This window comes from Artibeus jamaicensis, unplaced genomic scaffold (genome assembly GCF_021234435.1).
Source record: "Artibeus jamaicensis isolate MK-2021 breed Jamaican fruit bat unplaced genomic scaffold, CSHL_Jam_final scaffold_916, whole genome shotgun sequence".
In the NCBI taxonomy this organism is placed as follows: Eukaryota; Metazoa; Chordata; class Mammalia; order Chiroptera; family Phyllostomidae; genus Artibeus; species Artibeus jamaicensis.
Window position 1 is genome coordinate 10,154,267 of NW_026522059.1, and position 27,454 is coordinate 10,181,720.

The 27,454-nt window shown below is 46.2% G+C and overlaps 1 long non-coding RNA gene across 1 annotated transcript; it reads left to right on the top strand.

Annotated features, from left to right (window-relative positions):
• The first annotated feature begins 19,066 nt into the window (after positions 1-19,066).
• Positions 19,067-25,688, top strand: LOC119064642 (uncharacterized). The gene is made up of 3 exons (XR_005085450.2): positions 19,067-19,132; positions 19,754-19,860; positions 25,586-25,688. It is a non-coding gene; the product is annotated as an uncharacterized LOC119064642 (long non-coding RNA).
• Positions 25,689-27,454: the final 1,766 nt, after the last annotated feature.

Sequence of the window (27,454 nt, forward strand, 5' to 3'; positions counted from 1 at the left end):
CTGGCTTCTCCACTGGTGACGCTGGTGCCACTGAGCAAGGAGGGCCATGCTCACATCACTAGCACTGGCCTGGAGTACTGCTGTGTCTAGAACCTCTGAAGCATGGAGCTCCTACGCTTATTCTGGCAGTTAAATGAGAACACACACAGAGCCAGCCTCCAATGGTTCTCACCACTGTTTCCCACCCCACCCCGGTATTCCTGTCCTTGAGTAATCCCCTCTCACACTGGATAGGACTGACCTGTGCAACTGGGACAGATGGTGGAAAAGCACTGTGGGGACTAGATCATAGAAGGCACTGTGACTTTCTTGGAGCACTCACCCTCGGGGGAGCCAGCTGCCCTGTCCTAAGGACACACACAGCACTCTGAAGATGTCTAAATGGAGAGGAGCTGAGATGTCCTGCTGACAGCCATAAACATCAGGCTTCGGGGGCACCTTCTTAGGAATGGGTCTTCCAGCCCCAGTCAAGCTTTCAGATGACACAGCCCTGGCCGACATCTTGGCTGCAAATTTGTGCATGATCCTGAGCCAGAACCAGCCAGCTAAGCTGCTCCCAGGCACCTGACCCACAAAGACTGGAAGAGATGTAAAGTAAAATATCATTAATAGTTGTTGCTTACATTTGGGGAAATTGGTTATGGAGCAGCAGATAACTAACACAATACACTCAAAGACTTAGCATGCTGCCTCGCACTGCTCAGCCTTCCTGCAATGCTGTCGTTATGTTTGTCCTCATTCACCTCTGAGCCAAGTGTCAGAAGCCGTCATCTCAGCAGCCTGGGGAGTCTGGAAAATGAAAAACAACGACGATGTTATGCTTAGCCCTCCCAGCAACCCTATGACTAGGCATGTTAGAGTCTTCATTTGACAGATGACGAGAGGTTGAATCACTTACCTCGGGTTCCAGAGATAATGGCCAATGACTGGAGCCTGGTTGTCTGGCTGCAGCCCACCATCCGACAATGCATAGGGCAGGGGAGGAGACAGGGGAGGCTGAATCGCACTGTGAGGAGCTCCCAACTTCCTGAATCACTATTTCAAGTCTCTGTTGGGATGGCATGTGGAAGTTGGGGGCCAAGCAGAGTTAGCAGGAGAGAGAAGCCAAGAACTGTTACTCTTCGGGGCCCAGGAGAAATGCTTCTGATACCAGCACACACATCTCCTACCACCACCTACAGGGCAGAAATGTCACGAGGACTCAATGTAATTCAGCTGATAGGAGGAATACAGAGCTGACCACCCTTATGGAAGATTTTTCTGGATTAAGGTGCTGGCTATGCAGGTACTTCTCAGCTCTCCCAGGAAGACGCCAGGGCCAGACTGCTGTCCTTATGCCTCAGAGACTCGGCCTGCTTTCTTTACCACATCCAAGCTGCCGCCATGGGCTCTGGTCTTGGGGAGTGCCTTCTCCCCCTTCCAGTGCCAACCCTGGAGTGAAACTCCAGCCCCTCCCCCGACTCCTGTGCTGTCTTCCAAACAGCTACCTAGGCCCTGACTGTATGGTCTTGCTGGTTGCTGTGAACGAGGACGCAGTGAGAGTTACAGTGTAAACTTTCAGGAATTTATAGTGTGGAGTCAAGGAGAAAATAGAGGCTTGAAGACAGATCACGTAGACTCAAATTCCGATAAATCACATCACTGATACGGCCTGAGGCAGGTGATGTAGCTTCCAGAACCTTCCTTTAGTCAACTGAATATTAAAGAGGTTCCTTTGGGGAGGGCCATTCAGCAAAAGCTATCAAAATATAAAGGATACACAGACTCTTTCACTACCAAGAAACTGCCCTACAGAAATACCCTCACCAATTATCACCCATCAGGAAATAGGTAAATAAATTATGGAGGTCCTGTAAGATGGAATTTCTTGGCACTGTCAAAAAGAATGAAGGGGAAAGAAGAATATCTCAATAGCTCATTTCTTCACCTCCAACGGGTTCATGTGCAGTCCCGCCTTTACCCCTGGCTCCCTTCCTTGTTGCCTGTGATCAATTCTGCCTTCTCACTTCTCCCACAGCCGGCAGAGCACCCCGAAACCAGGAGATACTTCACAGGGAGCTGGTGACTTGTGGAATGACACAGAGCTGGGGCCGTGCTGTTCGAGAGACAATCTTCTGACCTTTCTGAAAGCAGCTCCCTTTACAGACAAGCTGGTGGCAGAGAGGGGCGGGGAGCCCAGGCCTTGCAACTCCTAGCCCAGCCCCCTCTCCTGATCTCAGGCTCTTCCCATAGCTCACCTTTGCTTTGCTATTGGAACAGCCTCGCTGAAGTTTCTGCTTCAGTCTCTTCCCCTCCAGTCTGTTCACCCTGCTGCCAGAATCACCCTCCTCAAGCACGGCTCTGCTTTACCCCAGTTCCCTCCGGTTGCAGGCAGGCCCACGTGCATCAGCACCGCGGATGCAGCCCTCTCCCGGTCCCACTAACTGCCTTTCAGAAGAGTCTGGGCTCCAGCAACCTTCATGCCAGCCTAAGGCTTCTATTGTGTGTGCTTATAACATTTTTTTCTCCACCTATGAAGTTCCTTTCTCTTTCTTTCTCTCTCTGCTCTCTCTTGCTCCCCACCCCCTTCCCTGCTGGGACCCGTTGTCCATTTCTCCACACCCAGATCACACTGACCCTGTGATGCCACCTCTGGGAAGACTTCCCAGATCACAGCCACTCCTGCCATTCCTCCCACCCACTGGGCTGGCTCAGAATTCCTGGGACACCACTCACGGGACTGATGTGCCCATTCGACGTGGGAAGTAGTCACAACCACGGTGGATTTCCCTCCAAGTCCCACCCACCGCCCCACCTCCTGGGGAACCTGGCACTTCATACGCAGCAGATGCTCAATAACTACTTGAAAAAGAAAAGATCAATGAATAAACCAGGGCAAAGGATTATGGCAGGAATAATTTCTAAGTAGATGAAAGAGGAAAGGAATGAATTGTCCTGAATTCATGAAAGAAGGATTATAGCTGAGCTCCGAGTCTCGCGGTGACAGACCCCTTTTCCCCAGACAATTGAAAGCCAGCAATGCCAGGACCCCATCTTGGTAAAGAAAACACAGATGATTTCCCTGGGCTCCCATGAGTGCACCCCGGCTGAGCAATAATACAACGGCAACTGTGGGAAAGGGGACACAGAGAGCCAGAAATATAACAATGTGGTCAACCCCAGTTATGATTTTTAAAACTGTAATTTAAAATAAGACAATTTTTCTTATTAAATGTATAATCCTTAGTGGGCAGAGGAGGGGAATGGTCTCAATGCTGTTCGTGGAAATGTCACCACACCTAATACTTATGGGGGTCAATCTTAACTTTTAAATATGTAATTTAGCCTTTGATGCAGTAACTTTGCTTTTAAGAATTAATCCCAAAGAAATAATTGGGCAAAGAAGACAAAGACTTTCGTACGAGAATTTTTATTTTCATAGTATCTGTAAAGAATGGCAACAGAAAACAATATATAAGTCTACAACAGTCTAGTTAAATAAATTATGCCTCATCCACACAATGAACAATCAGAGCTTGTACAGATGTTAAATAGAATATCATTCTGTACGGGCAGAACACGATGCTCTTGTATCATAAAGAGCCAAAAGAAGATGAGCAATGATATCTTTTTTTAAGATTTTATTTATTTACTTTTAGAGAGAGGGGGAGGGAGGGAGGGAGAGAAGGAAAGAAACATCAATGTACAAGAAATACATTGATCAGTTGCTTCTTGCACGCTCCCAGCTGGGAACCTGGCCCCCAACCCAGGCACGTGCTCTGACTGGGAATGGAACTGGTGACCTTTGGGCTCACAGGCTGGCGCTCAACCCGCTGAGCCACACCAGCCAGAGTTTATCTTTTTATTGATATGTGTGTGTGTGTGTTTATTTATAAATAGAAGAATTATGGAAACCTATACACCAAAAGCTTAAGATTGTGAGAACTGTTCTTTTCATTTTACGTGCCTTTGCAGTTTTTTAAAATAATCATTGATTACTTTTACAATCAGAAAAGCCTTTGGAGAGCCAAAGATGCAGCGGGAGGCAGGCCTGTGGGGACCAGCCAGCCCTGGCCTTGCTCCCGCCCCTGCTGCCCTGCCGCTCCCGCACTCTGCAGCATCTCTGCCCAAGGACCCAGCCCATGGGAAAGGCCGCCCAGCCCTCTTTCTGGAACAAACAAAACAATGGCGTTTTATACAGCAACATCAAGGCCGACTTCCAGCATGAGTCCTGGGCTCACTTCTATCCCTGTGTGAGGGAGCCGAGTGTGGGAAGGTCCACACAGGGTGGGCCCACAGGGACAACTTCCTTTTCTGCGTCCTTGCCCAGCCTTGTCCAAGGTCACACTGCCTGTGGCAGCTGCTTTTGTAACTCACCAGCTTCATCCACTGCCCCAGGGTCTGAACTAATAAGGCCTAGGCAAGGCTCCAAGTCAAACACAAGAGAGAGGAGAGGAAAAGAGTGTGATTTTAACCCCAAAACTCTATAGAAAGGAGGCAACACAGTAAGAAACATTTGCTAATGTGTCGTAATTGTTGTATGCCAGACACTGTGGAGGCTAGGACTTTCAGTCAGTGGCTTTGAATACAAACCTACCTGCTATGAACCTTAGTGTTCTGTTTTCTGTTTTGTTCATCTATGAAATAATATAGTGATGCCTGGCTCTTAGGGCGGCTGTGCAGGATAATAATAGATCATGCACGTAAAAGACTCAGCTCGGTACCTGGTGCATAATAAGTGATCAGTAAGTAGTCATGGTTGTACTATTCTGGCTGTGGTTATGCTTCAGTATACAGAAGGTGCCTGCCTTGTTTACTTCCCCTCTCACCGTGCCAAGTGGTCCATTCCAATGGGGACAGTGGTTGGCACTCCTGAGCTGTTCCTCAACAAGCAAAGGACCCTTGCCAAGTACAGATGATCCCCAGCTGATTAGCATACCAAGTTGGGGCTCACACTCAGGGTTACCCAAGACCATCCCTGAAAGGCAGAGGAAGATCTGGGTGTGAGCAATGCCAAAGCCAACACTTACCAAAGGTAAATGTTATGGGTTGAACCGTGTCCCCAAAAGTTGTTAAGTCCAAACCCCAGGACCTGTGAATGTGACCATATTTGGAAATGGAGTCTTCGTAGATGATCAAGTGAAGGTGGCCTGTGTCCTTATAAAAAGAGGAAATTTAGACCCAGAGTCGGACACACAGGAACAACGCCAGGTGAAGATGGAGACAGAGGTGGAGTGATGCACCTACAAGCCAAGGAACAGCGAGGAGCGCTGGCAGCCAGCAGAAGCTAGGAGAGAGTCATGGAACAGAGTCTCACTTGCAGCCCTCAGATGGCCTCAGAATCCTACCGACACCTTGATCTTGGACTCCCAGCCTGCAGAACTGGGAGACAATGAACTTCTGTTTTAAGTTATCCATTCGTGGTGCTTTATGATGGCAGCCCTAACAAACTGATTCTGTGGGGTACAGGGAGAGGGAAGAGACGTCTGTCTCTTGCCATCTGTGTGACTCTTGACAAGGTACTTACTCTCACTGAGACTAGTCCCTCTATTTGGGCAGTGACATTAACATCAGTGACCACCTCATTGAGGGCGAGTGAGATAATGCAAGGAATACACCAATGTGCAAATTAGTCACCATGGGGGAACCTAGGAGGGAGACTTGACATTCACTTGAAGTTGCTTCACAAGTATGTCTTTTTCCTCCCATTTGAAATTCTAAACCCTTTATGGGCAGGAAATGAGTAATCATATTGACTCCCAAGGATATCAGAACAGCTCTTTCTCTGATTTCTGTAAATGCTCAGCAAACACTTCTTACTCACTAAGGTGGGTTTTATATCAGGATTGTATCAGAGTAAGTGCTAGAGTAGAACTCTTCTGCTACTTCTTGTCTTGCCCCCACCCGTTCCCCAGGTGGCCAAGCCTTCTGCAGTCCCAAAGGTATGGCTCTGGGTCATGGGCTGGAGCTGGGGCTGGAGCTGGGGCTGGAGAGGTCTGGGTACAGTAAACTGAAAGCTGATTCCCCTGAAAACCACCCGTGGATGCTCTCCCAAACACCTGGGGGTCCTTGCAGAATTTTCTAGAATTAGCAATGGTCTCCTTAGAGCCCAGCAGTCCCTGGACTATGAGGCAGCTCCCAGCATATGGACTTAGTGCTCAGGGAAACACTTTGCAAGAGCGACTCTGACGCGTGAGCTTTGGGGGGTCAGTTGACATCACCTAGTTACTCTCCACTCACTTGAGAGGCCGTGCAGCTCCGGCTGGTGGGTGTGGTTTCATCGGAAAATGTTAGCACTGAAATGGATCCGGGGCACAGGCACCTGGGTTGTTGACATACTTCCTCCTGTTTCATGTACTGGGCTTCCACACACACATGCACTGGCAAACAGAGGTCAGATGCTTGAAAGTTAATAATAACAATGCGCATCGGTTGGTTCAACTGCTCACTACAAGAGGAAACTGAGGCCTAGAGAGAGAAGGCGACTTGTCCAAAATTGCATAGCTAGTGTTGAGGCAGCAACAGAACTGACAGAGCCCACATGTCCTGGGTCCCAACAAAAACAGGGACAACTTATTCACTGGTGTCTAAAATCTCATCATTAGGACTTGTTACTTGTTTTTTCATATTATTTGATAGTCTTATTTTGGTATATATAAGTAGTAAAATATACTTTTATTTTAAGTTTTTTAAGACTAAGTTTGATTATGAAGTATTTGAAAGTTCTCTTTCTCACATCCATATCCTCTCCCCAATACCTGTCCGTCCCCCAGGGAAGTCCAGTGTTAACAAATGGTGCCAAGTCCTTGTGGGCTTGTTCAATATAGTTAGTAATACATTTGCAATATGTGATTGGATTTTAAAGTATATACTTATATATTATAATATACAGGGTCCAGCAAAAGTAACGTCTGTTTGACTATGGTTGGTAGGGTAATAATACGGGTGTAATAATTCATAGTTTTAATTCAAACATTTCACTTAAAATGTCATATGGTGTGCTTGAGTTATTTTACCAAATGATATAAGTATATAAAAATTGATCTGGTAACAAAAAATTTTGTAGTAAAAAAGGGGAATGAGCCCTGGCTGGTGTGGCTCAGTGGATTGAATGCGGGCCTACGAACCAAAGGGCTGCCAGTTCAATTCCCAATCAGGGCACATGCCTGGGTTGCAGGCCATGTCCCCAGTAGGGGGTACATGAGAGGCAGCCACACATTGATGTTTCTCTCCCTCTCTTTCTCCCTCTCTCTCTCTAAAAGTAAGTAAATAAAATCTTTAAAGAAAGCGAGGGAGGCGTTATTTGTGCCACACCCCTGTATATTGTAAATATAGGTATATACTTAAAAACAAACTTATATATCACCTCATTTAAAAAATACAAAATCAAATTATACTGTTTTGAGACTTTCCCTGTTCACATAGCCTTGTGTCTCAGCCCCTTCTGTGTTGGTCCTTCTGGCATCTTGGCATTCCATCAGTGGCTCCATAGTGCCCACTGCGTGAATGTGCCTCAATATACATTTAGCCATTTCTCTATCTTCAGACCTACAGGTTGTTTCCCACCTTTTCCTATTGCAGCCATAACTGCAATGAACTTCCTTATATGTAAGTCTCCGGTACAGGAACCACTGCTTCTGCAGAATTGTTATGGAGAAGTGAAAAACGTGAGATGGTTTGTCTAGAGAAGGTCTCACTTTAACTTATAATGAGTCACCTTAATGTTGTTCAGAGCCTTCTCTTCTGAACCTGCTCTGAGGGTTCAGAGTCATAAATGTTTCACCTGGAGTCACCACAGCAACCCCGTGAAAACTAAGTGTAGCCCCTATTTTACAAAACAAGCCTGCAGCCAGGATTCATCAACTAAATCCCGAGCACAGCTCTGGTCATCATGCCGAGAGAGCCCCTTGGAGGATGTCCTCTCAGGCCAGTCAGTCCCAGTTTTCATACCTGTGAGGTGAGAATGGAGATAACAGCCACTTCTAGCAATGTCGTCATTGGTATTCCATTGGAGGATGCCAGTGAAGCACCATCAGTCGATGTGTTTTCTGCCTATCCTGACCAGCCAAGAGTTTACCCTATTTGCTTCTTATCATTTGCATGACAAAGCCAATAGGCTTAAATTTTTCATTTCCAAATATAAAGATGTATCATAATATTGAATAGGCTTTATGAAACCCAGGAGTTTGATATGTCCTCTCTCCACTACCCCCATGCCTCTCAGCATTCACAGATCGCCAAGTGCAACTCCAAGGCAAGAGAGGACCCTGGCCAGTTCCTTCCTCTTTTTGCATCTGTTTCCGACAGAGGAAGAGCTACTGGTTTCCAGCTGCCAGGCTAAAATGGAAACCGGCAAAAGTGCAAGCGAAGGGCTCAATTTCCCACCAGTAGCTGCAGCTGTCAAGCGCCCTGAGCTATTTTTAAAACCCTTTTCAGAAACCACGGTGCTTGCAATGGATCTATTTTCTTAACTGCCAAGAGATAATGCTTGAAAGGGATAGCTTGAAAATATTCCACGGCCCTCATAAAAATGACTGAAATAGATGGTGTATAAGACAGCCTTTGTCTGGAGCGGCAGAGGAAAGCGCGATGGAGTCTTTTGGACCCCAGGGCAGCTGTGGTGCGGCAGTGCCCACTGACAGCCCCGGCTCTGTGTCTTGAGTGTGCACTCTGACCCGAAAAGGCAAGAAAACCAAACAGTAACTGTAGAGAACATCAGAGACCTGACATTTAAATCCGCCATCAATTCTAGGAAACAGGGGACCCAAGAATAACTCTCCAAGAGTCCCCCTCAACTTGAGCGCTGCCTTGTAGGTAAACCTGGCTGAACTGTCGAACATTAAATGGGTACTTCTGTTGCTCCTTACTCCTGAATTTTCCCTGCCTCGTGCAGTGGAATCACCAGCCCTGCAATCATGGGTGTTACAAATTTAGGAATCATCCCCAACTCTGCTTTCCTTCACTTCCTACAACCAGTAAAGTCTTACTAATACTGTCTTTGAAATAGTTCTCAGGTCATAGTCCCTTTATATTCCTACAACCACTGCCCTGAAGCAAGCTTTCACCATCTCTTTTCTGGATGTTTGCAAGAGCATCTCATCTAGTCTCCCTGCATCTACTTTTGTCCCTCTTCACCAATTGACATTGAGATTTTTTCCCTTAAATTTCAAATCTCATTATGTCACCTCTTGCTTACAATCATTCAGTGTTTATTGAACCCGGAAGGCAGTCCATAGTCTCTAGTGAGGCACACAAGGCCCAACTTGACTTGCCCATGGTAATGCTTCCCTCAGCCCTGCTATAACCTACCTCACGCTTCATGTTCTAGCAGCACCGACCCATGTAATTTCCACACACCATATTATTTATTCCCCCATGCCTTTGCTTGTGCCACCTCCCCTGCAGTGACTGTCATTCATCTCCATTTTTTAGCAGGCAATGTTTTCCTGACACACAGTAGGAATATAGCAAAGGAGGCAAGTTCTCTGTTTAGAGCTTGGTGTGTGTTTGCCAAATGGACACACTCAAGCAATGACTCTACATACCAAGGACTGGAATACCTACCATCAGCACTGCAGAAGCCTCCTCCTGCCTGCCTGCTCCCAGCGTGTTTCCCTGAAAGGTGGCCAATATTCTGACTTCACTCCAAATTGATTATTTTTGCTCGAGTTTGAACTTTATTCAAATGGAATCATACACTGTATAGGCTTTTTAAAAATCTGGTTTCTTCCACTTAACATTAGGTTGTGAGATTCACCCATGTTGTTGCATACAGCTGCAGTGAGTTCTCTGATTGCCTTATAATATTCCATTGTATAAATACACCACAGTTTATCTATAGGGTCTCATGTGGGTGGGAAGATGAGTGGTTTTGAGGTCTTAGCTATTGCAAAAGTGCTGCTATAAACATTTTTACCTTTTGGGGGTTTTTGTGGGTTTTTTGGTGAACACATGGATGCATTTCTGCTGGGTAGAACTGCTAATTATATAATATATAAATATATAAATATATATATATATATTTAACTTTAGTAGATATTGCCAACCAGTTCTCCAAAGCAACTGACCACTCCACACACCCACTAACAATGTTGAGAGTTCTGGTGGCTCCATATATTTGTCTATGCGTGGGACTGTCCATTTTTAAATTGTACCCATTTTGCTGGATTTTTAAACCTATGTCTGACAAATATCTGCCTTTAAATTGGAGTGTTTAGACCCCTTACACTTAATGCAGTTGTTTGTATAGTTGGGTTTAAGTCAACCATCTTGTTATTTGTATCTCAGTTATCCTATCCTTTGTTCCTGTTTTCCTCTTTTCTTGCCTTCTTTTTGATTATTGAGTATATTTTAGACATTGCTTGAGGTTTTATATGATGCATCTTTAACAATTATTTTTTTAACTTATTTTATTGTTGTTCAGTTACAGTTGTCTGTATTTTCTCCCCACTGCAGCAAAGAGACAATTCTGTTTTTAAATAGTGTTTAAAAACTTCATGTATAATGCAAGAATCTTTACAAAGTATACTTTCATTTTTCTTCCTTCTTTTTTTTTAATTGTTGTTCTTTCACTGTTGTCATACTGATGCTTCCGCATAAAATCTACATTTTTGGCTTAAAAGCCAATTATCTTTTTTAATTAAAAATAAGAAAAATGTATTTATATTTACTCACTCATTTACCATTCCCTAAGCTCTTTATTGCTTTATATAACAAGTTTACTGATGATACCACTCAATAAATGTTTGCTGAGTGAATGAATGATTACATTTTAAGTAAATGAATGATGGCCCTTGGCCTCTTAGAGACTCTATTTCTTCATCTGTAAAATGGATAAAGGATATCTCTTGGCAGCTGTGGAAAAATTGCTGTTAAGATCAAATGGAATAATGAACTACTGGAAGTAGTTTAGTGCCCCAGGAAATCATTTAGCCTCTAAATCTTCAAATATTTCTTTGCCCTATTTTTCTCCCTTTTTGTTTTGGGACTTCAGCTGCTTGCCTTTTAGACCTTTTCATAGTATTTTATAAATTTCATTCTTTTTTTTGTATTTTACATAGTTTTTCCTCTGCGCTTACATCTGGATATTTCTTACTCTCCTCTCTCCAAGTTTACTAGTTGTCTCTCCTATCATATCAAATTTGCTATTAAATCTACCTATCAAGTCCTTAATTTCAATTATTGGACTGTCCTAGATTTCGTATTTGACTTTTCTATGGATCCAATTCTCCACCATGTCATCACTCTCTTGAAAAATTAGTAACAGTTATTTTAAAGACTATATTTGTTGATCTCAACGTCTATGGGTCTGTTTCTATTGTCTGATTTTTTTCCTTTGGGTTTTGATCTTTTGGTTCTCTTATTAGAATATCTAGTAATTTTTAAATTGAAGGCTGGGAATTCTCTTGAAAAATTGTAAAGAATCTGGATGATGTTATAGTTCTCCAGAGAAGCTTTACTTTTCTTTTTTGGATACAATTAGTATAGGAACAGTCCCCCTTAATCCAATCAGAAATGGACATGGTTTGAGTGAGAGTTTGCTTTTGTGAGGTCTGATCTACTTCCGGTTGCCCTTACTCAAGACACAGACCTTCAGTGGTCTCGTTAAAAGTCTGGTCTACTCACCAGGGCCTTTTCTTTCTGGAAGAGCTTGAATTCCCTTAGTCCCTTGAGACCGACAAAAATTTTGCTTAGCTATTAAGACTTCTAGCTGTCATCTTCTGCTTGACCTTCCTGATGAACTGTGAATGCCTTAGGGAAAGTTGTGTACAATATCACTCACTTCTCTACAGCTCCTCCCTGTCTATGATCTTGTTCTCTCAAGTCCTACTTACCTTGGTTGCTCTCGACCCTTTCAAACAGCTATTTTTGTTTTTCGCTTGCTCAATTGTTGGATTTGTAATCTAGCTTTTCCAGTTATTCTTGGCAGGAGAATGGGCACATCATAAACAACTATGTAATACACAGAAGCAAATGTGTCTCCACCCTCTTTTTGACTTTAGTCTTAGATGCCATTTCACCAGAGAATCTCCCTTTGATGTTGTTCACCCAACCCCATCCTTCTCTCGTGACTCCTCACACCCCCTTGTCTATCATCCCATACACCCTGGTATGGTTCCCATGCCGCATGTAAACCATTGTTTATAATTACCTGACTTTATTTCTCTCTCTTTTTTCTGCACTAAACTATGAGCATCTTGAAGGCAGGGACTAGGGTTTATTTAGCCCAGTATCCTCCATGTCTGGTACAATGCCTAGATTAAAAAAACATATGTATTGTTACGAACGTAATGGGTTCTCCACGGATATTCAGAAAAGCATCAGAAGCCAACCAAATCCACTGAAAATGGGATTTCCTTGACCCTAGAAGCTTATCACCAGGAATTCCAGACTCGTTCTTGTGGCCTCTGTCTCTTAGGGTGTCCCTCCCCTGGCCTTAAGAACCTGTCTCTAAAACTCAGGTGGTTTGCCCAATCATCCTGAGTCACCACCTTAAAAGGGGGGTAGTGATCCACCCAGACAAGTCACCTTTCATCTCCAGACACCTGCATTGATATGAGTCAGTTATAGCTTTACGGTTAAACTCTCAGACTTTGAGGCTAGAGAGCCTGGGTGCCAATCCTGGCTAAGCTACCCACAAGCTGTGTGATGTTGGGCAAGTTAAATAGCCTCTGTGTGTGGATAAGGAATTAACATACATTAAAGGCTCAGAACAGCGTCTGTCACAGACTAGCCATTAGTATTCTGTGAGGGTCAAATGAACTACAATATAAGTAACCTATAAAATACCATATTGTTCATTACTCTGAGGACTTAGTATCATTATAATGAAATCATTTTGCCTGGAAAAGAGCGGTTTACCACTGAGATTTTAGTGGGTGCTACCAAATGACATATTTAACTAAAATATGAAGATTCAACCTTATACTGTTGGCTTCTTTAACTTGCTAAAAAAAAAAATAAGAGAGAGAATGAGAGAGACATTTTCAGCCTCAACATTTACTCTGAATGAATCACACATGAGAATTGAGGTTTTTCCCTATGGTTCCTAAAACCCGTAAATCAGAAACCTGGAGCCACAGATGTTTCCCCAGCCACAGGCTACGGGCAGACAGAGCCAGAGACAACCAAGGGAATGTCTGAGAAGGGGCAGAAGCCTCCAGACAGTGCAGCCTTCTCTGGGACAACTCTTGACCCCCGGGGCTCCACATCCAGGGCCAAGGTACATGCTGACAGTGTTACGGAGATTGGGATTGTGAGATTGGGTCTCTTGGGGACCAAGACATTGGCCAGGCCAGAGGGGACTTGGAAATAAAGTTCAGAGGGGTTAGCAGGATAGGGGAGAGCAAGGGTTCAGAGCAGCTGGCCAAGGCCTGAGGTGTTTTGGCATCTGACCTCACCAGGACAAGCTGCTGCCACCTGAGTCAGCATAGCACGACAACTGCGCCAGCTGAGTGGAGGGCCCCACAGGGGAAAACCAGGCTTCTGACACTGGCAAGGACACCCTCCATGTGTGGAGGAGCGAGGGGGCCACAGCAGGGTCAGTTTCAGAGCTAGGAGTTAATTTGGCAGCAGGCAGGAACTGGTTCAGAACCAGACCAGAGAAGTCAGCAGAAAATGCTGAAGAGCCCTGTTAAAACCTTAGTGGGCAGAGAAACACTCTGGGGTATTTGTTAAAATGCAGATTCCCAGGTCTTGCCCTCAGAGAGTCTCTGGTGGCAATCTGGACAAGGCCTAGAAACCTGCCTTTTTAACACCCACCGAGATGATTCTGACATAGAGGGTTCTCGGGCCACATTTTGACAGAGCAGAGGGTCTCTTTTATCCCTAAGGGTCAGGGTGTGGCCTCGGGTAGGAGTATCCTGCCGGGTGTGGGTGGCCTTGGCACCCAGGGGTTGACAATAACTAGTAGGAGGTCAAAGACTGGCAAGACAAGCAAACCAACTGCTCCCTTATACCTTGGACAGCTGCTAATGTATTCCGCATCTTCATGTGAATCCAGAAAATACCTTGTTGTGGGCAGATAAAAGCACCCATTCTTCTGGATGGAGAAGCCAAAACAAGGCTTGGGGAGCAGAGACAGGGTGGGATTCAGTACCTACTTGTCCTTTGGCTGGGCGGCCCTCTGGTCCTCTTAGTCCCTAACAGGTGGCACATACAGAAGCTCTGGAGGCCAAGGGAACACTAATAGGACTGGAGGAACCCAGAGGCGAGAATCCATGTTTTTCACTATATTATTCACTGGTCACATGACCAGGAATACATGCTCTCTTACTACCCCTCAGGAACTTAGTGTATAAAACAGAATAGCACCATTGCCCATCAGTGAGACTTGCGCAATGCCAAGGTAGCATTCAACCACTATGGGGAGCTTTTGGTGAGCGTCGGTAGCTCCCAGTGACTGCAGGAGGGAGGGCACCCTATGTCTTTCTCCCCACAACCTCACCACCAGGAGGAATGTTGTAAAGGAAGTAAATAGAGACAGCCTTCTGCCACTTCTACCAGTCAGTAGACAGGTACAAATACAGCTGTTCTGGAATCTCTGTGAGGTCCCTGCTGTTTATCCTCAGACATTCCACCAAGTATGTGCAAGGAAGTTCTCTCCAAGACCCCTAAGGCCTGGTCCAGAGATGCCCAAGGCAGCAGAAGAAGCAGAGTCAGAAGCCCAACAGACTCGAAGCACATCGTCCACTTACAATTATGTTTAAGAAAATCCAGACTATTGCTTTTGCTAGAACCTTTTCATTTCTCTTTAACAGTTTTGGTTTTAAGTAGTTTAACAGTATGTTCACTGTACCAGTGGTCTGGCCTGAGGCTTCCACCTGAACAGGCCAGTTGTCCACAGCTGTGGAAGACCTCATGTCTCCAGAACGAAAGGGAAGCCTCAAACTCCACCAGGAAGGTTTTGCTTAAGAAGAAGGAGAAGTGGTGAGCAGTGACTGTTCTAGGCAGGGCCAGCTGTAGAATCTGTGGGACTCAGAGCAAAATGAAAAAGTGCAGCCTCTTATTCAGAAAGCAGGAAAAAAGCTTTTACCTCCCCACCTGTCCTCTGTCGTGGTGTCTGAGATCAGGCACTATCACAAAATTCTGGAGGATGGGTGACTTAAACACCAAACAGCTACTTTCTCACAGTGTTGGAAGCTGGGAAACCCAAGATCAAGGTGTCCGCTGATTCGGTTCCTAGTGAGAACCCTCCCCTTGGCTTTCAGGCTTGCTGGCACCTTCTGGCTGTGTGTGAACACTGCTTTCTTTCCCTCAACTTAAAAGGACAATAATCCTATCACTTAGGCCCCACCCTCACGACCTCATCTAAATCTAATCAGCTCCCCAAGGCCTCTCCTCCAAACACCATCACACTGAGGAATTGGGGCTTCAACATAAGAGTTATAGGGAGACAGACGTTCAGTTCCTCTGGCTCAGGGATATTTCTGAGCACGGCAGACCCTCATAGGTGTATGGAGCACACACACCCCCACCCCATCCCACACCCTCTCTCAGCCCCTTCCAGGGTCAAAGGGCAGCTGCAGTTGCTGAGTTGGGGCAGAGGAGCAGGCTTCCGAGAACCCCTGCCAAGCAGGTGGGAGGTAACAGGAGGCTCCAAGCCCTGGGCCATGCAACATTTCCCTTCACGCTGTACCATCAAAGTGCCACAGAGTATTAAGCCCCAAGCATGGGACCTCCTGCTGAGCTGGGGGGGCGGGGCCCTGTGTGACTGCACTGGTCACTTGCCCTGATACTGGGACTCAGGAAACTGGAGGGAATTCTACATCGCTCAGCCAGTCATTCTTTCACCCATTCAGCAATCCCAGGAAGTTGACTGTGGGGCTCCTGGAAGAGCATCCTAGCCTTCGCTGGTGCTCAAAAACATTTAAACCCAGGGATTTTGAAAGTTCAAAACCAATGATAATAGTCCTACATATACAGAATCAATGCAGAATCCACACAAAACAAACACTCTGAATCAGGGTTTCTCGACCTCAGCCGGTGACATTTGCAACCCGGCGATTCTTTGTCGTGGGGGCTGTTCTAATATTATGGGATGTTGAGCAGCATCCCTGACCTCTGTCCACTAGATGCCAGCGGCACACACCCCCTCCCACCCTCTTAACCCTTATGACAGCGAAAATGCCTCTAAATGTCCCCTGGGAGACAGATTTGCCCCTGGTGGAAAACCACTAACATAAAATTAGGCACTTTGGGGGTTATTTTGTTTATGTTTGATGAACAAATTATAGATTATACTCCCACCTCTGAAAGTTCAATTCTGGTGGGCTATTTCTATGGCCTTAAAATTTTTTTTGACCTAAACGTGGTCTGTGCTGAAACTGCTGTGTCTTCGCTATTGTCCAAACACCGTTGCATCCTACGTCAGCAGTTTACAGCAGTGGAGAGAAGCTATCATTTGGGGGAGGAAATGCAGGGTACCTTTCAGGATATTCAACAAAGACACACTGATGGGACTGCCATTTAATCAACACTTGATTACCAAGGTTTAGGGAGAAGCAGATGTGTCCATATCCAAGGGAAAAAAAAACACTATGCAAAAATCATTTCTATTTGGCTTGGAGAAGCATGCTGTGTTTTTGTGTGGTTTTCCTTTTGCTGCGAATCAATGCAACTGGGTTTTGTTTAGGCTCATATGGAAATACAAGAGGAAGCCATCTGGGCTCATCAGAATCTGAAATTCAGATAGGAGACAAAAGGTCAACAATTTGAATTTGACCAAAGAGACGTTAGTGTACTAATTCTCTCCTTTCCTATTTTTTGAAAACTTCTTGGAATAAAGAGATTAGAAAACACTTCTTGGAATGAAGAGCCAATTAACAGAATTGAGATGTGATGAGCACTGTTGGTGCTGCCTTCAGAACTCCCGAATCTCTGGGCGCCTGTCCTCACATCTGTTGGCTAACTGGGCACACCTCACAGCACTGCCTTCAGGTAGTGGAGACCTGTGGGAGTCTAGTCTCTTTGAGTTGAGCTGGGACAAAATGAGGTATAATTTATGCTTCAAATTCCCCATGCGATCAGGGTAAGGCTGGGACTTTGGCTGAAGTCACTCCCTTACCTACCTACCTTCTTCCCCTTCACCCTGCTTCCTTCCTTCCCTCACTTGCTTCTCCTGAGAGTTCTTTCCTGATGAATCAGTTACTCTCAAATCCTTGACTCAGGGTTTGATTCTAGGTAGAAATGACCTGAAACATTTTCGTTTTATCCACAAGGATGTGAGGGAAGTGCGGGCCAGGCCAGTCCCAGACGGGTCTGAGCCACACACCTAAACCAAGAAGATACGGTTTAATGTCAGGGCACCAATAAGACCTCAGGACTTTGAAATAATTTCCCATTTTTCAAAATCTCTGTGTGTAGGGCCAGAGCCAGAGAAGGGACCTGGGCCGCACCAAAGGGACTGCCCACAGAAGGAGGAAGAGGATTCTAGGGTCAAATGGAAGAATCTGATTACTTAAGTGGAGTTTAGCCTGCAACTCATGCCGCAGGGAGAAGACGAACCTTGAATAGGGGGCCTGAAGCACAGATGGGCACCAGGGAAAGCACCAGACCTGAAGCCAACCGAGAAGGCTGGTTATCCTCAGGGCTGGTGGCAACCCCAATCTCCCAACTCCGGGGTTCACGCTCTTCTTCTTATGCCCCATCCTGTGCATTGTGGGGTGTTCGGGAGCATCTTTTGTGGGGTGACAAGAGCAGGATGGCACTGCGGTGAAAAACACTGTTTTGTGAGTTGGGCACGTGGTTCTGAATGCAGACTCTGGTTGTACAGCAACAGGCGAGAGAGTCAGATGATCTACACACCTAATCACTCAAATGTGACCATGGAGACAGTGGCAGCACCCCTGTTATTGTCACTGGAAGAACACGAGATCATACGTGCATTGTGCTTAGCTCTGGATTGGCCCCAAATGAGTAACTGTTGAATGAATAAATGAATGACAAAAAAAAAAAAAAGGTGACGTGAACGGTTAATGACAAGGGGGGTAATGGGCTCTACAACTGTCACAGACTATCCAGGTTCAAAACACTGCGTGGCACATCCATGATTCCACATCCCTCACGCACCTGGGGAACCCGGGGACTGGTAAATGCTGTTCACTGACCAAGTCACCATCTGGTTTTTCTTCATGTGCTGTGTGCATGCAGAGAAGATGGCGAAGGGAAAGAAATGGCCTTTGTGAGTCATCACAGGATGACAGATAGTGACAGAACATGGAAATTTGCTTCCTAAGTCCCTGTTTGAGCCAACTCTTACACACCCGTGCTCTTCCAAGCCTGACCAGCATGCTGAGCTTCCATTTGAGGCAGTTCTCACGTCAGGGACGCCATCAAGGGGGTGACATAATGCAGAAGCATCAATATTTGAAGCCAGTGGAGCCAGCATGACAGCCCCAGAGAGCCAGTTGGTTTGACTGTTGGAGGACCCAAGAGAGAACCTAAGCTGGGAGAAAAGTCTAGCTTCAGCCTGACTCCCTGGGGGGCTCTGGTGCAGGAACTGCTCCACAGACACGGTGTCACCTTGGCCCCAAAGGGACTGGGGTGAGGGGCAGAGGAACCTCCCAGGTTAGAGGGTTCCTGGTGGCCGAGGGCTGTTCTCCACAAAAGAGGGCAGCTGTGAGCATTAGCAGCCAACACTCGGAGCACGTGGGGAATGGTGGCTGCCTCCACCTTGCGAAGGAGATTGGGCAGGGCACCCACAGCACCCACTACATGTGGGGATGCACTGAGTGGGAGTCCCCACAGGAGCCTTCTCATATAGGACCCCTCTTCCCACTAGTGGGGTCTGGCAACTCAAGATTTCCAGAAGAAACCAATCAAAGAAGGAGAAGATGTCTTTTCTCTTGCTGGGATTTTAATCAGACATAGATAGCAAAAGCTTAAGCATCCACATCTCAGGATGGGAGTCCTGGCCTTGGTTTCTCTTCTCAAGCCTGAAGCACCTGGCTGGCCGTAGGACCCCCGAGGGCCCCCACACAGAAGATTCTGCAGCCACCCACCAGCGCTTCTCCTTTCCTAGAAGAAAGATGGGCCTCTCACTCTGTCTCCCTCCCTGCCCCACAGGTACCCCACTCAGCGATGGCCTGGCAGCCTCCACAGAAAGATGTTACTCTGAACTGGGGCCCAGCCTCAGACAAAAGCCCTTTTGGAGGTAGGCCTGCATCCTTGGGCTGACAGGACCCTGCCCTTCTTCCCACTGCCGACTAGGGAGGGCAGCTAAATTCATCCCCCTAGAATGACTGGTCTCCACAGTCCAAAGCCACTTGTCTGCTCAGGAAGTAAAATGAGTCTGAGCCCTTGCTGGCCTGTCCTTGGCTCTGGGACAAGTAGCTGACTGTCCTCACACTGAGTGGGGAGGGAAGATGAGTCTCACCAGCCAGAGACCAGAGGCGAGGAGGCCTGCAAACACAAGTGCCCTCGGGGTGGGCAGGATGGGGCCCAGGGCCCGAAACAAAGCCAGAGCCTGAGCCCAAACCAAGCCTTCCCACCCACCCCTGACGCTGTCCAGGGCTGGGAGTCAGACCAGGCCGAGTCTGAACCCTGGCTCTGCTATTTGCTAGTGGTGCGACCCTCAGTGGTCATTCTAGAACCTCTGTCTCCACAACTAAATGTGGAAGAATTACTAATTATATAGAAATACTATGAGAACAGGTCAAAGCTTTCTGAATATGAGAAGAAATACACAGAGAGAACCAAGAAAATAAAAGAGGTGTAAAGAAAATAAAATGAAAATGGTTGAAATGATGCTAACAACTATCTTATTTCTTTCCAGTCTTTGGTGCATTCATGCGTGCGTGTGAATGCTGAAAATCACAACATTGAAGTCCCTCGATGTGTTTTGCTTGGTCCTCACAGATTTCACATTTAATGCATATGCACGTACGTAAGGAAACTAGCACTTACCTTGTAATTATTTGTTTTGAAGATTGAATGAGATAATATAAGCTCCTAGTACAGTGCCTACCACTTTCCCAGACAGCTGACCTTCTCAGGCTACCCCGTCATATCGCACATCTAAAAGCTCTTGTTTGGGGGGGGGGGGAGGTGTGAGCATTTAGTATGTTTGGAATCTTCCAGTTGTACCCTCATACCCTTCTCAACCAAGATCACTTATGCTGCTCATTCTTGTCCTTCCACATCAGGGTAAGTCTCAATCTCTTCGTGATTCTAACTATTCCTTTAGGATCTTCTCCTGGCTTATTTCTACGAGACCATCAGCTATGGTCTCATCTGGACCAAGAACTAGAGTTCCCACCCAATGCCAGTCAGATGTGGCCACTGGAAGTACTGGCGTGGAGCTGGAAGGGCTGCTTGTTGATTGCAGACTCATTGAGAATGGGAGACCTGTCACTAAGGGACTTTCTTGGAACATTGTCTTCCAAGACGACTGTGGCCCTTCATGCCCCCCAACCCTGCTTGCTTCCTCCCCTAGGAAATGGGAGACATTAGAAGTGGATGTGGCCTTAAAGATCAACCCTATCATTTTATGGATGGAAAGATGGACACTCAGAAGGGTGAAGTGAGTACAAAACTGAAATGTTAACAGGCACAGGGGCAGGGAAACTGGATGATCCCCTCCTGCCATCACCTGCTTCCTTGCTCTGCTGTCACCTTTTCCTTCTACACGTCTTGGATGAAATCTTCCAAATTTCTTGGATTGAAATTTGGGAGATTCTACCAGGCATAATTTTAATAGCATTTCCAAGAGAAACAAAATTCCCATTCACCCGAAATGTCAGAACCTCATGTGACCTTATTTGGAAATAGAATCTTTGCAGATGTACTTAAGGAGAAGTTTAACTGGATTGGAGTGGACTCTAATCCAATGACTGGTGTTCTCATAAGAATGAGGAGATTTCAACACAGACACACAGTGGGAAGACAGCCACGTGAAGACAGAAGCAGAGATTGGAGTTATGTGCCAAAGCCCAGGAATGCCAAGGGTGGATGGCAACAAATTCCCTGGAGGAGGCAGGAAGGATTCTTCCTTAGAGGCTTCCAGGAGAGTATACCCCTGCCAACTCCTCTCCTTGATTTTGGTCTCCTGGCCTCCAGAACTGTTCTCCAGAGAGAATAGTTTCCTGTTGTTTTAAGTTGCCCAGCTTGTGGTACTTTGTTATGACAGTCACAGGAAATGGAAACGCCTTCTTAGCCTGATGTTCTCCTTCATCTTTTGGTGAAGGAAGAACACAACCCTCAAGACTCACTGATTTCTACAAACATGTGATGAGCTGGGCCCACAGCTCCATCAGATTTGCATATTAAAAGATGACTTCCATGAAGGGTGACAAAGGGGAATGAAGCAAAATCGGTTATCCTCCCAGATGGTGTTCTGAGTCCAGCCCTGCTCTCGCCCCTACAGAGACTGTATCTGTACCTCCACTTGCTGGACGCCTGGACCAGGGCTCAGAGAGACATAGTGAGTGGGGCAGGGTTGCGCTGTGGTTGAGATCCTCATAGCCTGTGCCCAGATTCTGGTTCCTCTACTTCATCACCAGCCATGGGACCTTAGCAAGCCTCTTGACCTTTTCATGCTTTGGTTGCTTCAGTTGTAAAATATGGAAGATAATAATAAAATCTATTGAATAATTGGCAATTTCATAAGAACATTAATTGAAAATGCCTAGAACAGAGTCTGGCACCTAGTAAATACCCAGTTATTTTAGTCCTTTCATCAGTGCCCAAAGCCAGGTGGTTCTGAGTGACAGAGGCAACATTTGAACCCAGACCCGTCTGGCTCCCCAGAATGTGTTGGTTCCATTATTCTGTGTGGGGGAAAGAGCCCGAAAGCTCTGGGTGCCAACTTCCCCCACAGACTTTCTCTCAGCAGATGGCCCAAGAGGGCTGTACACATGATAGGGATATCCCGCCCAATCAAATGCTCAAACTGGGTAATGACAAAGTCTTCAGTTGGGAGACTTCTTTGGGAAATAGGACTATTGGGGGCTTGTGGGGAGGAAAGGATGTGCAAGCTCAAGCTGTAGCCCAGAGGAGGCTGAGTCACGTGAGGCCAGCTCTTCATTCAGATCTTAGATGATGAGGTGTATGCGTGCTTGTGCGTGCACATGTGTTAGACTGTGCGAGCGTGAATATGTGTGAATGAGTGTGTGCACATGAGCATGTGTGTATGTGTGGTGAGAGGACTCAGAATCACCACCCCCCTGAGCAGAGTCAGTCAAATCTCAGACTCAAGTCATTTTTGCAGCTGCTGCCGTAACCGAAGATTGCCTCCACATACGTGCCCCTGCCACCTTGAAGCACCCAACAATGTCTCCCTGAGAGGTGGGGTGGACAAGGAGTTTCCAGCTCTGACTTTGGAACACAAAGGCCTGAACTGAAATCCTTACTCTGCCTTACTGGCTTGGGAACGTGGGCAAGACAACTCTTCTGAGACTCTGTTTTCTGGTTTTGCAAAGAGGGAATGACCTTTGACCCAACATCGTGCAGCTGTGGTGAAGAGCAAACAAGGCAATAATGTCCATAGAGCATCAAGCCCAGGAGCAATGGGTTGGTCAAAAATTCCATCGCGTTTTTTCCTGCACAATGGGTCTGGTAGTGCTTAGTTGTCTTTAACTTCATTTGAAACAATTTTGTGAGATTGTGTTGTGACAGCTGTCACATCAGCATGCATCGAAAAAAGAATATCAAAATTGCTGAAATTTTGTGCAGTCATTGTAATACTGAATGTGGAAGAAAATATGCAACATTTGCAAAGTATCGTGCTTTATTATTTCAAGGTAAACACACAAAGGTAAAAACACAACTCAATCACAAAAAAAGATTTGTGCAGTGTATGGAGACTAATCAAATGTGTCAAAAGTGGTTTGTAAAATTTCTTGGTACCACTGACATTTTAGCCAAATGATTCTTTGCTGTGGGGCTGTCTTATGCACTGAAAGATATTTAGCAGCACCTCTGGCTTCTACCTCCTTTGTAGGAGATAGCCGACATACTCAAAATATCCAAATCAATAACGTTATTGGTGAAAATGAAAATCTCTTTTATGTTAGGGAGAAAAACTAAACAAACGTTTTGGCCAACCCAACACCTGGATTCAACACATGGGCGCTGCTCTGGTGATGGTGTTGATGAACATGGAGCTGAGACTCACCCAGAGAGTGCAAAGGGAGAGGCCACCATTTCCCCAAACACCACATCTGGGCAGCCCCGTGACCGGGCACCATTCCCTTTGCCTACAGGGGAAATCCACTTAATAGACTTCAGCCCTCTAAGTTCCTTTGTAAATTCTTGCTTCTCCTGGGTGTTGGCAAATCCCTTCCATTTCGTCTCCCCTGGAAATACTATTGAAATGCTGCCTGGTAGGACTTCCCAACTGATGCATAAAGACGTCCTTCGAAAAGGTTGATCCTAAAACCAGCGTCTCTGGTAAACACCGCCCTGTTGTGTGATTTGCTAACAACGACTGCATCTCTTTATTCTGTGTCTTTTGGCTGACTTTCAGTTCATGAGGAAGTGTCTGTACGGAAGCCAACTTGAACTGATTTTTCAAGTGAAATTTCGGGGGACCATGTGCCAGGTGCCTCAGAGAGCTGGAGTCTGGTGGATTCTGTCATCGGCTCACAATAACCTGAACTCACGTTTGGTTGGTGTGAGCCAGTTTCTAAAGCACCACAGGTTCACATTCGGTATTTAATTCCATCTTCACGATAATCCCAGGAGTCTGACCTTGTTCTCTCCATTTTGTAATTTTCCCACTTAACGGATGAAACAGTAAGAGATCAAAGGCTACTTATGTAGCACCTGGGTGGTCTGGAAGCTGGACCCAGGATTTTATCTAAAAGCATTATTTCAATCATTTAGTGAATATCTACTTTGTGTCGGGTATGCAGCACCAAGCTCTGGGAACACAGAGATAACTTAGACACAGTGAGTGGCCCAGGGAAGAGAGGGGGCAGCCATAGAAAGCCTAGTGTGAAATACATTGTAATATACACGCGTGTGCGATGAATCCCTCATTCCCTGCCCCCAGTCTCTCTCCAACACACTCTCACCTGGCTTCCACTCCCCTGAGACATCGCTGCTACCCCAACCCCAAACCTCTCAAAAAACCCTGCTCTCACCAACATGCCAACAACCTCAGGTTGCCAAATTCAAGGGTCAATTCTTCATTGTCATTGGACTCAAGTTCTCAAAAGCAATTGACACGGCCAACTCCTCCTTGCTTTCTTTTTAGGCTTATGTAACAACAAACTCTGAGTTTTTCCTTCACAGAAAGCCAAGCTTCTTTTCAGTCTTCTATGCTTTTCTGTTGATCTGTTTGTAAACGTTGAAGCGCCCTGGACTCGGGTCAGCTCCCTTTTCCTGCCATGGCCACTCTTTCCTTTCATTCCCTTGTGGTCCAATGGCTACAAATGCTAACCACGTGCTGATAGTTCTAAGTGCTTATCTTCAGCCCTGATCTCTCCCCCAAGTTCAAAGCTCGGGTATCCAGTTAGCTCACTGATATCTCCTCTTGAATGTCATGTAACAGTGAATGTAACAGTCATGTTAGAGTTCACTATAAAGTTAGCATGCGTAAAACAAGCCCTCCACTTTCCCCCCAGCCCGGTTCCTCCGGTCTTGCCTCTCATGGTTAGTGACACCATTGCTCACCCAGTGACTCAGGTCATGCTTGACTCCTCTCGCCTCATAAACTATATCCGATCTACCAGTAAGTCCTGGGGGTGCAGCTTGCACAGTCTTGAATCCACTCCCTTTTCTCCATCTCTACTGCTACCACCCTGGTCCCACCATCATTATCTCTCTGAGACCAGTGAAACGGACTCCTAGCTCTTATCTCTGGTCTTGCTTCCTATTCACTCATGGGGCAGTCAGACCTTTTAAAAGAAGCAATGAGATCATGTCAGTCTACTGCTTAAAACCCTCCACTGGCTTCCATTGCTTTTATGAGATTCAAACTTCTCAGAGTGACCTACCAGGTTTTTCATGATTTCACTCATTCCTTCCTCACTGACTTCCTCATCTACAACACTCACCCTGGCTTCCCCGCTGCCCTCCAGCCAAAGTGCCCCAGGGCCTTTGCCTGGCTCCTCCTCCTGCCTGAAACCATGTCCCACACACCTGGATTCTTACTGTTCTTTCAGGTCTCAACTCTGGAAAGGTCATGTTCTGCTCTTTGGGCTGGGTGCTGATCACATGGGTGTGTCACTTTGTGACAATCCCTGTAGCTGAACACAGAATTTTTATAGTTCCCTATATTATGTTATACTCCAATAAGAAGCTTTAAAACAATCACAATGATTTCATAATTTGCCTATTAAGGCAAATTATACATTTTTGGCAAATGGTACCATGATGGGTTTGGTTGAACTGTGCCCCCTAAAGGTTATATCGAAGCCCTAATCCTAGGCACCTGTCAGTGTCACCTTATTTAAAAATGCGGGCTTTGCAGATGTAACGGAGTCGAGTTAGGTTATACTGGTCTAGGGTGGTCCCTAAATCCAATGACTGGAGTCCTTAAAGGGAGAGGGAGGCTTGAGGACACACAGACACACAGGAAGAAAGCCATGTGACACAGAGGCAGGGGGATTGAAGTGACACAGTGACAAGCCAAGAGGTGCCCAGACTTGCCCCCCACCACCAGGAGCAAGAGGAAAAGCACTGAGGAGACTCCCTTATGGCCTCTGGAATAAACCGCCCCGGACAGCACCTCGATTCCTGACTTCCTGCCACTCAAACTGTGAGACAGTCGGTTCTCACTGAGGTAAGCCTCCTAGTTTGTGGTCATTTCTTGCAACAGTCCTAGAAGTTCCAGGTATCGAATTCCAAGAAAGATGACTTTATGATCCTCACTCGGCTTCTTGGTAGAAAAGGTAAAGAATGTTCCCCAGGGGTGGTCACGTTGAACCACTTTTGATAACCTTCTTGTTTTCAGCCAGGCCCAGGTCATCTCCGGGCCTTTCCGCTGCAAAACGACTGAATCAGTCCATTTCCTGGGCAGGTCAGTCACGTGCCCAGCCTGGAGGCAGAGGAGGGAGGGGAGAGTGAGCAGGGAGGAAAAACACACACTTCGGAAGCCGTCCATCAAAGTGCTCCTCAGCTGTTAATGTTAGGCTTCTTCCTGAGCTCCTTTCTCATTGCGCAGTAATTCAGGTTCACTTTATTAAACGTAGACAATATAGGAAAACAAATAAAATAAATCAAAACTACCCAAAACCCACACCCAAAGACAACCCCCATTCACATTTCGGTGTACTTCCTGCCAGATAGTTTTCATTGCATGTATATATATATTCTTTTTTTCTAAGAAAAATATCATCCTTTCCTAATTGATTATATGTCTTCTTTTTCTTCTTGATAAACACAGACTTTAAAAAATACTCTTGGGACCCATTCTACGGCCCACACGCACATTTCTGCTTTTGTTTTTCCCCACACAGCACTTGCCCTGACCCCCTTCCTGGGACCAGCCCATGGCTTCACACAAGAAGCCCATTCTCTCTCCCGCCCTGAGTTCACAACACTAACAGTACAAAGGGAAAAGGGTGTTTTCTAAAGGTTCCTTTGGTGTGGTTGCTTTTCCCATGACTTCTTTGGCGCGGTTGCTGATTTTCCAGCAAATATTATACTATTTGCTGTCTCTGTTAGACCTCAGGTGCTGAGAGTTGAGTTAATTACACTCCTCCATTCAAGACTTGATTATTCCCAACATCAGGCAAACAGCTTCTTGTTTTAGTACGTTCTGTTACACTTCAAGTCCCCACCCTGCCCCCATTAACATCCATCCTAACATGTTTGATCTATGTCCTGGAATGGATGGCCTCCACTGGCACCTCCAGATCCGCTCTCCATTTCTCTTGGCTCAGCTCTGGGTCCTGGAGGCTCATCTGTGGGGTGAACAGCAAACGCTTGCCCTATGGCTTCTGATTGCATCTGACCAATGGGAAGCACTGCCAGAAAGTCCAGAAGGATCCCCTTTCTCCCTCCCTGGCAGGGTAAGGTCCTCTGGTGGGGCAGGGGTTGGCTGCAGCCCCACAGATCCTAAGAGGCCACCCTCTCCAAGAAGCTCTCTCAACTGATTTGGCCTCACTCTAGGGCACAGGTAGATCCATGGCTGTTTCTAGCTGCAGGCACTTCGTCATTGGTTGCTTTTCCTAACCCTGCCCACACCTTTGTAAATAGTCCTTTTATTAATTCTTCAACTACACAATGTGTGTATGTTCCTCTTTTCCCTGCCTAGAGCATGCCAGATAGCGACAGGTGGGTATTTTTGTAAAATAAGGAATGTCCCTCTGTGTGCACACATGTGTGCATGTGTGTGCTCAGTGAACAGAATATTGCTGCCCTCCAGACCTCACCCCGGTTCCTATTTATTTCTTGTGCGCTCTTTCTGTGGTCTGCAGGACCATAAAGAACCCTAGTTTTTGCTTCTGACCCCACCGCAGCAACGCTCCCCTCCCGACCCCACCGGGCACGCCTCCTCTGATTCCTGCAGCCCCCAGTGGGGAGCTGC